This window comes from Rattus rattus, chromosome 5, assembly GCF_011064425.1.
Source record: "Rattus rattus isolate New Zealand chromosome 5, Rrattus_CSIRO_v1, whole genome shotgun sequence".
NCBI classification, from domain to species: Eukaryota; Metazoa; Chordata; class Mammalia; order Rodentia; family Muridae; genus Rattus; species Rattus rattus.
Genome location: NC_046158.1, coordinates 113,556,918 through 113,569,240, shown reverse-complemented (window position 1 = coordinate 113,569,240; position 12,323 = coordinate 113,556,918).

Genomic DNA, 12,323 nt, shown 5'->3' with positions numbered 1-12,323 from the left:
ACAGTGCCTCTAGTGCTTCTCTGCTTCTCTCTCCTCTCCTATGTTCTTTCCAGTTCTAACATTCACACTTTCCTAAAACAATTTTCTTCCTGTCATAAACTCACTACCTGTAGTCTTATCCCAATAGTAAAACAGGGGAGTTTGAAAGGGAAATTCAAAACAAATATATTTCAAGCCAACGTGGAGAGCAGGGGAGGAGGAGAAGGAGGAGAAGGAGAATGGTTAGGAGAAAGTTACAATTTAAAGCTTTGTCAAGAGCTCACAATGAAAAAGAGTTGGCATATTAACATATCCAGAGTAAGTCTTGAGGAAGAGTTTTTTTAAGTCCAGTATCTTGATAATTTAGTAAGTACTAATTATAAGAGCTTTCACATATTTAACAAAACTGAGTGAAATAAACAATAGTAACAATATAATATCTTGCCTTCAAGGAGATTAGCACGTGTGTTGAAAAATAAAGAGACAAACAAACCATCATTTGCTGGCTTTGCCACCATGGATCCTCTGTTTTGAACCTGCCTCCAAGCTCTTTTCTCATAAAGGGAGTCTACAATTACAAACACATGAGCAAGAGTTTGTGTTAGAAAAATGCGACTCACTCTAGATCCAAACTATACCTGGAAAGCACAAACCAGGAAAGAATAATAGTGGAATTCTAGAGGTTCACTCCCTCAAAGGACATTTAAAGTGCTCTATTTTATAAGGAGATATAGGGACTTGCCCACACAGCAGTCACCTCAGTGGGATAAAGACAATAGAGATAGTGGAACCATAGGAAATATAGAAACCCTGTTGTAGGCCCAGAACACAGGAACCCTGCACCACCTGTGGCTTCTACCCCCTTCTCAGTTTTTCAAGCCACAGTTCTTTTCTTTAGCAGTTTCTTTAGATTGAGAGCCATGACATTTTCTTCCACACGAGGCTTTTTCAGGTTTTCATATCCGCCTTCCTATTTTTTTTTTTTACCTTTTATATTGCATGTGAGGCTGGATCAGTGTGCAGCAGAATCAAGCTAATTACAACTTGCAAAGCCTAAATATAGCATAATGACAGAGTGTCAGTCAAGAGCAGCACTGAGCTGAGAAATCTTTGGGCAGGCTAAAACAGAGTTTATTCAACTACATGGAGTTAGGCCTAGCCTACTTCAGAACTCAGAGTTACCCAAAAGCTGAAAGTGGAGCACTGACCAGTGGGCTTGCCCAGGAGGCTTGACTGCTTTGTTCTGTGCTGAGTCTTAATTTTGGAGAATAAACTGAATGGTGATCAACTGATATTGTATAGGGAGAGCCACCTCCTATTTAAAATTGTAGAACTTCTATATTGAAAGAGAAAACTGGCAAAACCAAGATATCGAGAAAAAGGAATATTCCCAGAATAGAATAATACCATAAACAGCACAAGTGTAATGATTTTTTTCATCAAAGAATTTGTCATTGAGTTGGGCTATTAGTCAAATTTGCCAAATCCTTGGCCTTACATAACTATTTTTATTAATTTGATTTGGTGCTTTTGCATTGACTTTATTCCTCTACTTCTGTGAGACACGCGTATCAGTTGTTTCTAATGTGCATGCACACATCTCTGCTATAGGGATTTGTATCATACACAGTGTGATATGAAGTACACAATGAATGATCCTGATCTTTCTAAACCCTTTATGTCAAAGTCAGAAATGATCATTCTACCCTTGAGACACATTGGCCTTTGGTAGTCTCATTTAGTTAAGGACGGTCATAATGGATAACATGTGGCTATCTGTGATTTTAATATTCTGATGTCCCTACATTTGTCTGATTGTTCACTCTCCTATTTGGTTCTACCGTGAGTCTTATGGATGTACTTTGTATTAATGGTTGGTGAGAAATTAACAAGAACCTTCCAGAGTCTAAGAGCATGTATAGGTGTGTCCAGCACTGTCATCAGAGTTCCACACTCCACCTTAGCATTTAGCCTTTGAATACAAGATAAAGCGACTTACATTTTGCCATTCATACTACCTTCCTTTGTGGAAAGACCATAAGAGACCTGCTGTAATGGTCACCATTCTTCCCTAAGTGTGCAGAGGCAGGCTATTCTCGATATCTGAGGAAACTGCTGGTTTCACTGAGAGCTGGACAATGGCATGGTATGTCCTCTTGCCTCTTCTCCACCAGTCTGTGTCCTCAGCTCTTACTTTCCTATGAGACAAAGAGAAGCAATTAATAGGTAAGAGAGCTGTAACAAGTAAAGCCAACTCCTCTGCAGTAGTCCTGGAGATGGAATTCTTAAGCGTGCTATGCTAAGCCACCCAGCTCCCTTATTTACTGCGTGTGCTATAAACTAATGTCATTGCTTCTGAGGTTCATGTTCCTGTCTTAGCTTTGTGTGGTCTCTCTATTTTGACAAGTTTGTAACATATAAAGCCAAACAAACGCTTAATGACCTTAGTGCCCGTGCAGACCTGTGAACGTGGGAAGTGTGAAATACAGCTTTTCTGACAGCTATCAAATTGTCTCATGATGGAAATGAGGGACCTATAATTTAGTTTAAATGTTTCACATTAACAATAGCATGAGGGTCTAAAGATAGAGTTGAGGGCATCCAAGTAGCACTTCTCAATACTATGTCTGGGTTTAAAAAAAATTCCAGTTTGTGTTTGACTATGTTAATGTGAACAAGCATATCCCCTTCAGTGCAGTCTCGTATTTATATCACAAGCACAGTCAGAGTATGTGAATTCAGGAACTTCTAGGAATCTATGGCTGTGAATAGCTCAGTAATACACTCCAGTGAAACATGTTTGAGTTTACTTTTGGCAAACCAATTTTGCTAAAGATTAAAAATGAGGGGGTGTTTATTTTTCTATAATTGATCTGAGTGTGAGAAATGTTGCCAAACTCTAAATGAAATATCCATGACGTGAGAGAATAGTTAATGCAGCCTCACGAAATTAGCAATTCTATGTAGCCATCTCCCAGATGTTAAAGTGAGCATAGACAGCTCCACAAGACCCTATGGGATCCCCTTTGATTTATACCTTCCACCTTCCCAAAGCCTCCTCTAAATTGTCTTATGTATCATTACTGTTGCTTGTTATTTGAGCTTTCCTATGAGTTGAATTAAAGGGAGCCCATTTCAATAATCCTGCCACATGTTTCAACATATTCCCACATGCTGGAAAACAAATCTTCCATAATAGAGACTAAGGTTAATACACAATTTAAATATGTCATTTATAAATATCAGGTATGATCTTCTGTTAAGGATCTTCGACTTCCTTCTGTTCCTGATGAGATCAGAGGTAGAGACAAGATCCAGGAAGAATGAAAAACATAAATAATGTCTGAAGTTCTCTATGGTCAGCAAGATCCTAAGCAGCATTGGCAGAACGTGGCATTTAATTCACATGTAACTTCAAGCAGAATTCTTCCCACAGAGAGAACAAAAGTAGAGATAGCATTCGCATGATCCCAGAACAGCAAGAACATAGAAGGGGGGGACTATGGGTGCAAATGCCCATGCAGATGGGATGAACAGTTTGGTGATAGAGCACATTCTAGACAGGCATGAGGCACTGGGTTGTAGCTCCAGTTCCACTCCAAGTCAGAGGCCAGCACAATGTAAGCCGTGTGAGCTTCTCTGTCTTCCTACAGCCAGTCTTCTCAATGAAGAGCCATGGAAGGTGGCCCTAAACCTTCACTCTCTCCTACTGCACTGTAGTCTAGTGGGGACAGGAGCCCAAAACAGAGAAGTAACCTGACTCAGAAGTCAGCAACATCAAGATGAAAGGCCTTGGACTTGTCAATGCTTTGAAGCTCGTCTTCTCACTTTTTTTGAATTGTCTCTGTGAGAGACATTGGAAAGTATAGATTCTGAGGTTTGAGTACACACTCACTGTCACACTCAGTGTGTCATGCTAGGGAATTCCCTGTCTTCATTGCAACTCCTATTTTAATGGTGAAAATAAATTAGCCAAGGGTCACAAAAGCAACAAGCAGGCACAAGTACCTGCCTCAATCCTAGGTGTTAAGAACTTAGCTTTTGAGTCTGAATTGTACAATCCTTTCTTAAAGATTTGTGGATAAAACATTCTGTGCATACCCTGACACTGTGACACCAAGACACATTAAACTTTGAATGAGTATCAGTTTAGCAGGAAGCAATCAAGTACTCAGAATAATCTTTATGTCAAGCAGCATAGTGTCATGCATGAGAAAACGTGTTAGCTGGATCCTCATATCATAGGCAAAGTAATTGAGAAGTATCACATAAATTGATCAGTAGAGCTTTTCAAAGTTCAAAACAAACCAGAATTGCGTGTGGGTTTTGTTGAAGTCCAGGTTAGCTGGCTTCGGGTAGAGCCTGACGTCTGCATTCCTAATGAGCTTGCAAGGGGCATCTTCTCTCCAACTTGCTTTGACGAACCCTTGAGGGAGGTAGCAGTCTCTGAGCGATACTCCATACTTAAAGAACAGAACACTAAGTGGCATGTGTTCTCTTGAATACGCATAGAATCTATAACAGTAGCCAGTCACCTTTCAAAGTGGCTCAGTATAAACAAGTACTGTGTTCCCGCTGGGAAATAAAGTTCAACTTTCCAGATGTGCACTGAATAAGAAAGCAGGCTCAAGACTGTTTAATGGGGGTAAAGATGAAAAGGGAGAGGGGCAGATATTAAACCGAGCTCCCTCAGATACAGCCTGATCGTGTGCTCAGGAGACTCTATAGTCCTGAACAATCAGAGCCAGTGCTATGCTCTTTATTAAGTGGCATCTGAAACTGGTCAGATGTGCTTATATGTGGAGAATTTCTGAGCCATAGGACAGAATACTTTAAGCTCCAAATGAGAGGAAACTGAGAGCTTTGTAATAGAAGCCTGCTGAGGCTGCTCAGGTCCCTAAGCTTTACAAGGAAGGATTGTTGTCAGGGGTTGTCACAGGGCTGATGTTTAGGATTAGTGTACTTAATAAAGTCCCCAAGGCCAGAGTTTGACTTCTTAATGTGCCTGAGAAGATCTTAATGCTTCAACTGGAAGTTATGGGGAAAGCACAAAGGTTAGGGTTTTCTGTAACCTACTTAGTAAGTACACTGCCACTTGTAGAGGTCCCTGGATTGTCTCCAGGCATAAGCAACACACACACAAACGAGAGAGAGAGAGAGAGAGAGAGAGAGAGAGAGAGAGAGAGAGAGAGAGAGAGAGAGAATACATCATATAGTGTACCTAAGCTTTTGACTTTGTGGTACTATCATCTATAAATTTCACATACCCATGAACTGTGAAATTGGTCCAGCAAGATAGCTTAAAAGTGTTTGCCACTCATGCATGACAGCCTGAGTTTGATCTCCAGATTGATCTAATGGTTGAAAGAAGTAAACAGCTTCTAAATGTTATCCTCTGATTATACAAACACACACACATATGCATGTGTGCATGCATATACTTGCTTATGCGATATTGCCATGCCCCAGTCTTCTATTTTTAAGCTCTACTTGTCAGTCTACATAGGAGCATGCATTTTTTTAATGTGAAAGAAAAGTCACATTAAAAGGTGTGAGTGTTTTTTGGGGGGAAGGGGACTTGACTGTAAAATGTATAAAATAGTTAACATTTTCATCTTATACTACAGATGCAGCTCGTGGTTTCTCTAAAGGACTGACCTTAGGAAAAATTTCATGCTGTGAGCACAATTCTTAAAAACTCAAAGAAGATCTGTCATAATATGAAATATGCCACACATGGAATGCATTTCCCATTGAAGACAATATTTCTTTCTTGCATAAATGTTTCATTTGCCATTAAAGTAAACGGAAGTTCATGAGGGTTGGTTAAACAAAGAAGGCCTTTTTTGACTGTACAGAAACAAGAGTTTCTATTCCCAATTACTCTTAACTGCAAAGGATACAACGTTTCAGGGACACAGGCAAGGGATAAAAGTACTATCCAATTAGTTATCTAGAGTAACAAAAAAAAAAAAAAAAAAAAGAAAAGAAAGAAAGAAAGAAAGAAAGCCATTCTTCACCCACATAGCAAAGCAAAGAGCATAATCTCTTAAGTACAAACAGTGGAGAGAGAGACACAGACCAGGAAAAGGGTTATGATGAAAGTGAATCATTATAGAAACATTTATCGTATTTAGTCATAAAACATTAAAACCTCTACCATACATCCACGCCATTTGGGAATGTGTGGTTGTCTCCATACAAAGAAAGTAAATGATACTATGATAAGATAAATTCAGTCCAACTCAAATAAATTGAGTAAACAGGATAAATGGGTCCCTTTATATCATAAATTTAAAAATCAGTCTACCTGTTGATACATGCATGAAAATAAAAGATAACCATATGAACTCACATTTAAAGAAATTGTTTGAACATTGGAGATGAGACTGCCATTTTTTCTGGGTCTGTTCAACAGTATATCCCAAGGTCATATAGTTAGAAACAGCTCATGAATATATCACATTGACTTTTCCTGTTTCCTAAGCAGAACCAACTCCACAGGCATGTCTGCAACACTTCAGCAAAAACTATTCTCAACAATAAAAGAAAATCTGCGGGAATCACCATCCCTAACTTCAAGCTATATTATAGAGCAATAGTGATAAAAACTACATGGTATCAGTACAGAGATAGACAGGTAGACCAATGGAATAAAATTGAAGGCCCAGAAACGAACCCACACACCTATGGTCACTTGATCTTTGACAAAGAATCTAAAACCATCCAATGGAAAACAGACAACATTTTCAACATATGGTGCTGGTTCAACTGGAGGTCAGCATGTAGAAGAAGGAAAGCAATCCATTCTTATCTTCCTATATAAAGCTCAAGTCCAAGTGGATCAAGGACCTCCACATAAAACCAGATACATTGAATCTAATAGAAAAGAGAGTAGGGGGAAGCCTCAAACACTTGGGTACAGGGGGAAAAAATCCTGAACAGAACACCAATGGTACATGCTCTAAGATCAAGAATCGACAAATGGGACCTCATGAAATTGCAAAGCCTCTGAAAGGCAAAGGACACTGTCAGTAAGACAAAATGGCAACCAACAGATTGGGAAAAGATCTTTACCAATCCTACATCTGATAGAGAGCTAATATCCAATGTATACAAAGAACTCAAGAAGTTAGACTCCAGAGAACCAAATAACCCTATTAAAAATGGGGACTAGAGCTAAACAAAGAATGCTCAACAAAGGAAACTTGAATGGCTGAGAAATACCTAAAGAAATGTTCAACATCCATAGTCATCAAGGAAATGCAAATCAAAACAATTCTGAGATTCCTAAGATCAAAAACTCAGATGACAGCAGATGCTGGCGAGGATGTGGAGAAAGAGAAACACTCCTCCATTGCTAGTGGGAATGCAAGCTGATACAGCCACTCTGGAAATTAGTCTGGTGGCTCCTCAGAAAATTGGACATACTACCACCTGAGGATCCAACTATATCACTCCTGGGCATATACCTAAAAGATGTTCCAACATGTAATAAGGTCACATGCTCTACTATGTTCATAACAGCCTATTTATAATAGTCAGAAACTGGGAACAACCCAGATGTCCCTCAACAGAAGAATGGATACAGAAAATGTGGTACATCTACACAATGGAGTACTACTAAGCATTAAAAACAATGACTTCTTGAAATTCACAGGCTGATGGATAAATCTAGAAAATATCATCCTGAGTGAGGTAACTCAGTCACAAAAGAGCGCACATGCTAAGTACTTGCTGATAAGTGGATATTAGGCAAAGTGGAATGCCCACGATACAACTCACAGATCCCATGAAGCTCAAGAGAAGGAAGACCAAAGAGTGGATGCTTCCATCCTACTTAGAAGGGGGAACAAAATAATCAAAGGAAGAAGATGGTGGGAAAGACTTAGGAGAAAAGAGGGGGGAGGGGAAAAAGAGGGACAGAATCAGGTATGGGAGGAGACGGAAGATATGTACAGAGGGTCAGGAAATTAAACAGAGGTGTGTAGCAATGGGGGATGGGAAACTGGGGGTAGCAACTACAACGTCCCAGATGCCAGGAAAGCAAGAGCCTCCCAGGACCACAAGGGGATGACATAGCTGGAATACCCCACAAAGGGGAGGGAGAATCTGTCAAGACCATATCCAGAGGTTAGGCATGGCCCCCCAGTTTGAGAGATGGGGCCACCTACCCATCTTTTAACCCAGAATTGCTCCTGTCTAAAGGAAAGATAGGGACAAAGAGTGGAGCAGAAACTGAAGGAAAGGCCATCCAGAGACTTCCCCTCCTGGGGATCCATCCCTCATGCAGCCACCAAACCCAGACACTTGCTGATGCCAAGAGTGCTTGCTGACAGGAGCCTGATACAGCTTTTCCTGAGAGGCTCTGGCAGATCCTGACCAATACAGATGTGGATGCTTAAAGCCAACTGTAGGACTGATCACAGGGACCACAATGGAGGAGTTAGGGGAAGGACTGAATGAACTGAAGGGGCCTTATCTGACATCAATGGTAGGGCAAGCCTGTGTTTCTGTGAAGGCTTGATGCTCCAGTGTAGAGGAATGCTAGGGCAGTGAGGCAAGAGTGGGTGGGTAGATGGGGAAGCACCCCCATGTATGCAGGGTAAGGGGATATGGAATAGGGGAAACTGGGAAAGGAGATAACATTTGAAGTGTAAATAAATAAAATATCAGGAAATATTTGGAAAGAAAAGAAATGATGGAGAAACTAATATGTAGATTAATTATGTTTTTCTCAGGAATTATGTAGGTTGTAATCAAGCACAAAGAAACGAATTCATGTAACTTGAAAACTACGCTCCTGAAAGCAAATCCAGGCTTGTAACCATTGTTTCTACCTACTTTCCATAATTCAAATATATTTTTGAAAATGAAAGAAATAAAACTGAATGTAATGGTGGCTATTCTTGGTTGTCTGAAATTAACTAAAACCTAAAACTCAAGTGTCTAAGTACATCTGTGAAGACTTTTTTCTTAATTAAATCATTTGAAGTGATTCTATTCATTTTCATTCCAGGTAATTTGACGTAGGTAGGTCCGCCTTTTACTTGGGCCATACCTTCTGGCAGCAACCCAGATAAATGACGTGGAAGAGGGAAGCTTTCTCTCCTTGCCTGCTTGCTCTTGCTCTTTCAGGCAACGTCATTCCCTCAGTAGTATGAGATCCTACTTCTCTGGGATTCCAGCGTATGCTGAAGACCGTCTGAGACATCCAACGTCATGGACTGAACAACTAAGGGAGTCTTGGACCTTCTGTTACTAGACCTCTAATGTGGAACTAGTTGAAGCACAGCCTGGAAGCCATTCTACACAAATCCTCCTTAACATACGTCTTCATTCTTTCAGTTCTGCTCCTCTAGAGAACCCTGGCTAACACACCAGATATTATCAAAATAGTGAACTTCCAAAAAAATTGCAATGAAAAAGAAAACTACAGTGAATTTCCAATTTCCACTTAGGGTTATAACGTTACAATTTTACTCCATTTGGTCTTGCCAATCTTTGGAGCTTTCTCCATATAGAAATGTTGATAGGAGCGTGGGCTTTGGGGTTAATATGGGCACACACGTCAACCTGTTCTTGTGGTTTTGCTTATTGAACCACGTAAGTATGATTTATGTCCATCATAGCATTTGACCATTAAGTCATCTTATAGGATCAAAGGTAATTTCTTAAACAATCACGACACAGTGATCACACAGGAAATTTGTCACTATTACAATCCTTTCATATATAGTCAAAATTCAGGTTTTCTTAGGTCTTCACATTCTGTCCTTCCTTCCCCACAACGGTTCAGGATTCAACCTAGAATTACCCACCTCATATATTGGGACTTCTTCCTCCCCCTTGCTCTGAGTCACTCCCTCTCCCTTCTTGTCTTTCACCAGATTATTAATGAGGAATGTAACTCAGTTGTGTTGCACAGAGACCTACTATGTAGGCTCCTCTTCTAGTTCCCTTGCGGTTATATGTATTGATATTTTTAAGACTATGCATAAACACTGTTTTTCTATAATGCATTGTCTAAGCATTGTGTTTATATTGAATATGAGATATTCAAGAACTTCTGCATCCATCACTATATCTTTTAGGTGTTGTGTTTGTTCTCTCACTCTCAGTTTTCACTGTGTCCCTCTTCCACTCTGTTAAATAATAAATAATTTGTATTTCCAAATGACCCTTCGTGAGGTATGAGATGCCTCTAATTGGATAACTGGATGATCTGATTGCATAACCGTTTTGTAGCAATTATAGTATTAAAAACTAGTCCCATAAACACCTGCTTTTTACAACTGTGACCTTGCCTCCTTACTCCAGCTTCTATCCAGGAAGATAAGTATTTTCTTATTTTAACACATCTCACAGCTCAACCTATTTTCCTTGTGACTCACAGGTCTAAATATGGCTTTAGAATTAACTTTTCAATTACGCCTTTTGACAAGCTATTTAATGCAGAACTCTTCCAAATTATCCAGTGGCCAGCTTTTATGCCTGGATATTGTCATCTGCTGTGAAGGCAAAGCTCTGGAGAGAGCTTCATTAATGTTCAAACTGGAAATGGAGTAAAGGCAGGGCAACCTCTGTGTGAAGGGAGAGGTTTTGAGTTTAAATCCCCTTCAAGCAACTGCACTGCTAGAGAGAAAAATGACTTGATAAACTTCAGAGTCTTATGGCAGTTCAGAAGCTGGGGTACCACTTTCTTTGGGCTCTCTACTTAGTAGGCATGCAGATCCTGCTTGCTTATCTTCAGATACCTCCAGTCATGCTAACACAATTCCAAATTTTGTAATCACAAAATCCTATAGATCAAAAAAAAAACAAAAAACAAAAAAAAACAAAAAACAAAAAACAAACAAAAAAACAGAAAGAAAAAAGAAAGAAAGAAAGAAAGAAAGAGAAAAATTTAAAGAAACAGATATAAGTTCCTTTTACTTAATGCACAGACCCTTTGGCTTGACACTGATTGAGAAATTCTTAGTGCATTTCATGGAATCTACATACAAGCAACATTCTTGATTTACACGAGGGAAGAGGCTGGACATGCCACAGCTCCAAGAAGTAGGTTTTGTTTACTGCATGTGTGGTTTACCAAGGCAATAACTATTTACCATATTAGAGTTGTACTCATTCCCTGGAATGGCTAACGCATGGGTGTAGTGTAGTTTCTGCTTTCAAGCAACTTACATTTTAGTATAATAAGCTTATAATCTCCTAGGAGATTATACTAATCATGCTGATTATTGTAATGATAGCCTTCCAAAAAGCCAAATAGTCATCCCAGTGATTATCCATAAATAGTAATTGAAAGATAAAACTAATATGAAAGTGAGTTTTGTAAATCTCTTAAGTAGAAAAATCCTGAAAAACGTTTAGATAAGATTACAAAAAGTGTTACATCCAAAACTAAATTTAAACTACCATTTTAACACCTTGCCAAAAATTAGCAAGGACTTTAATTGTAAAAATAAACACAATTGATGACATGATAGTTATAAATATTTCTAGCCTCACAAAAATTATGGGAGGCACACTTATTACCCATATATCAAATCGGAATGAAGGGTTAGTGAATTAGGCTGGTCTGTCAAAACCTACAGAGCCAGCTAGGAGATGAGTCTAGATCCAACTGCAAAATATGGGCACAGCAAGCATTAACTTCTGCATACTATTGGTTTCCTTTTACCCCATACCATACCCATACCCTAAGATACATGAGAGAGATCGCCCCTTGAGAAACTGCATGACAAAGCTTAAGCAACATTAATACTAGAGGCATAATTTTAGCAGGTTTGGAAAACAATTAGCAAACACTTTTGATTGATTCTGTGAACAGATTACTTAGTAAACCCATTGATTTTTATAAAACATTATTTATGCCCAGCAAATGCACAGGATCTAAGTGAAACTATTAACTGAGACAGATACATCCCTCTGTGTGATGTCATCACGATCTAGACATACAAGACCTTCAGAGCCCCACAAACATCTCCTGTGACTCTATTCAATCAGTTGCCGTGCTATACCCAGCAAAATAAATAGCACGAGACTTCTAACTCCTGCCACTGCAGACTCCAGTATGTTCTTGAGTGTGACATTAGTGGGATATGTCAGCTATGCTGCCTGCCTTGTCATTCGATATTGGGTTTTAGAGATTTAGTTCTCCATTGTGTTTCATATTGTTTTAACCAATTAGGGTTGCTATAGTGAAATAGCATAAACAGAGCTAATTATAAGCAACAGAGCTCACTTCTCACAGATGCAGAAAGTTAGAAGATCAGGGTCAAGGTCTCAATCTGTTCAGCACCTGCGACTTCGCAGTAGGCAGTCATCTTGCTTTGGGT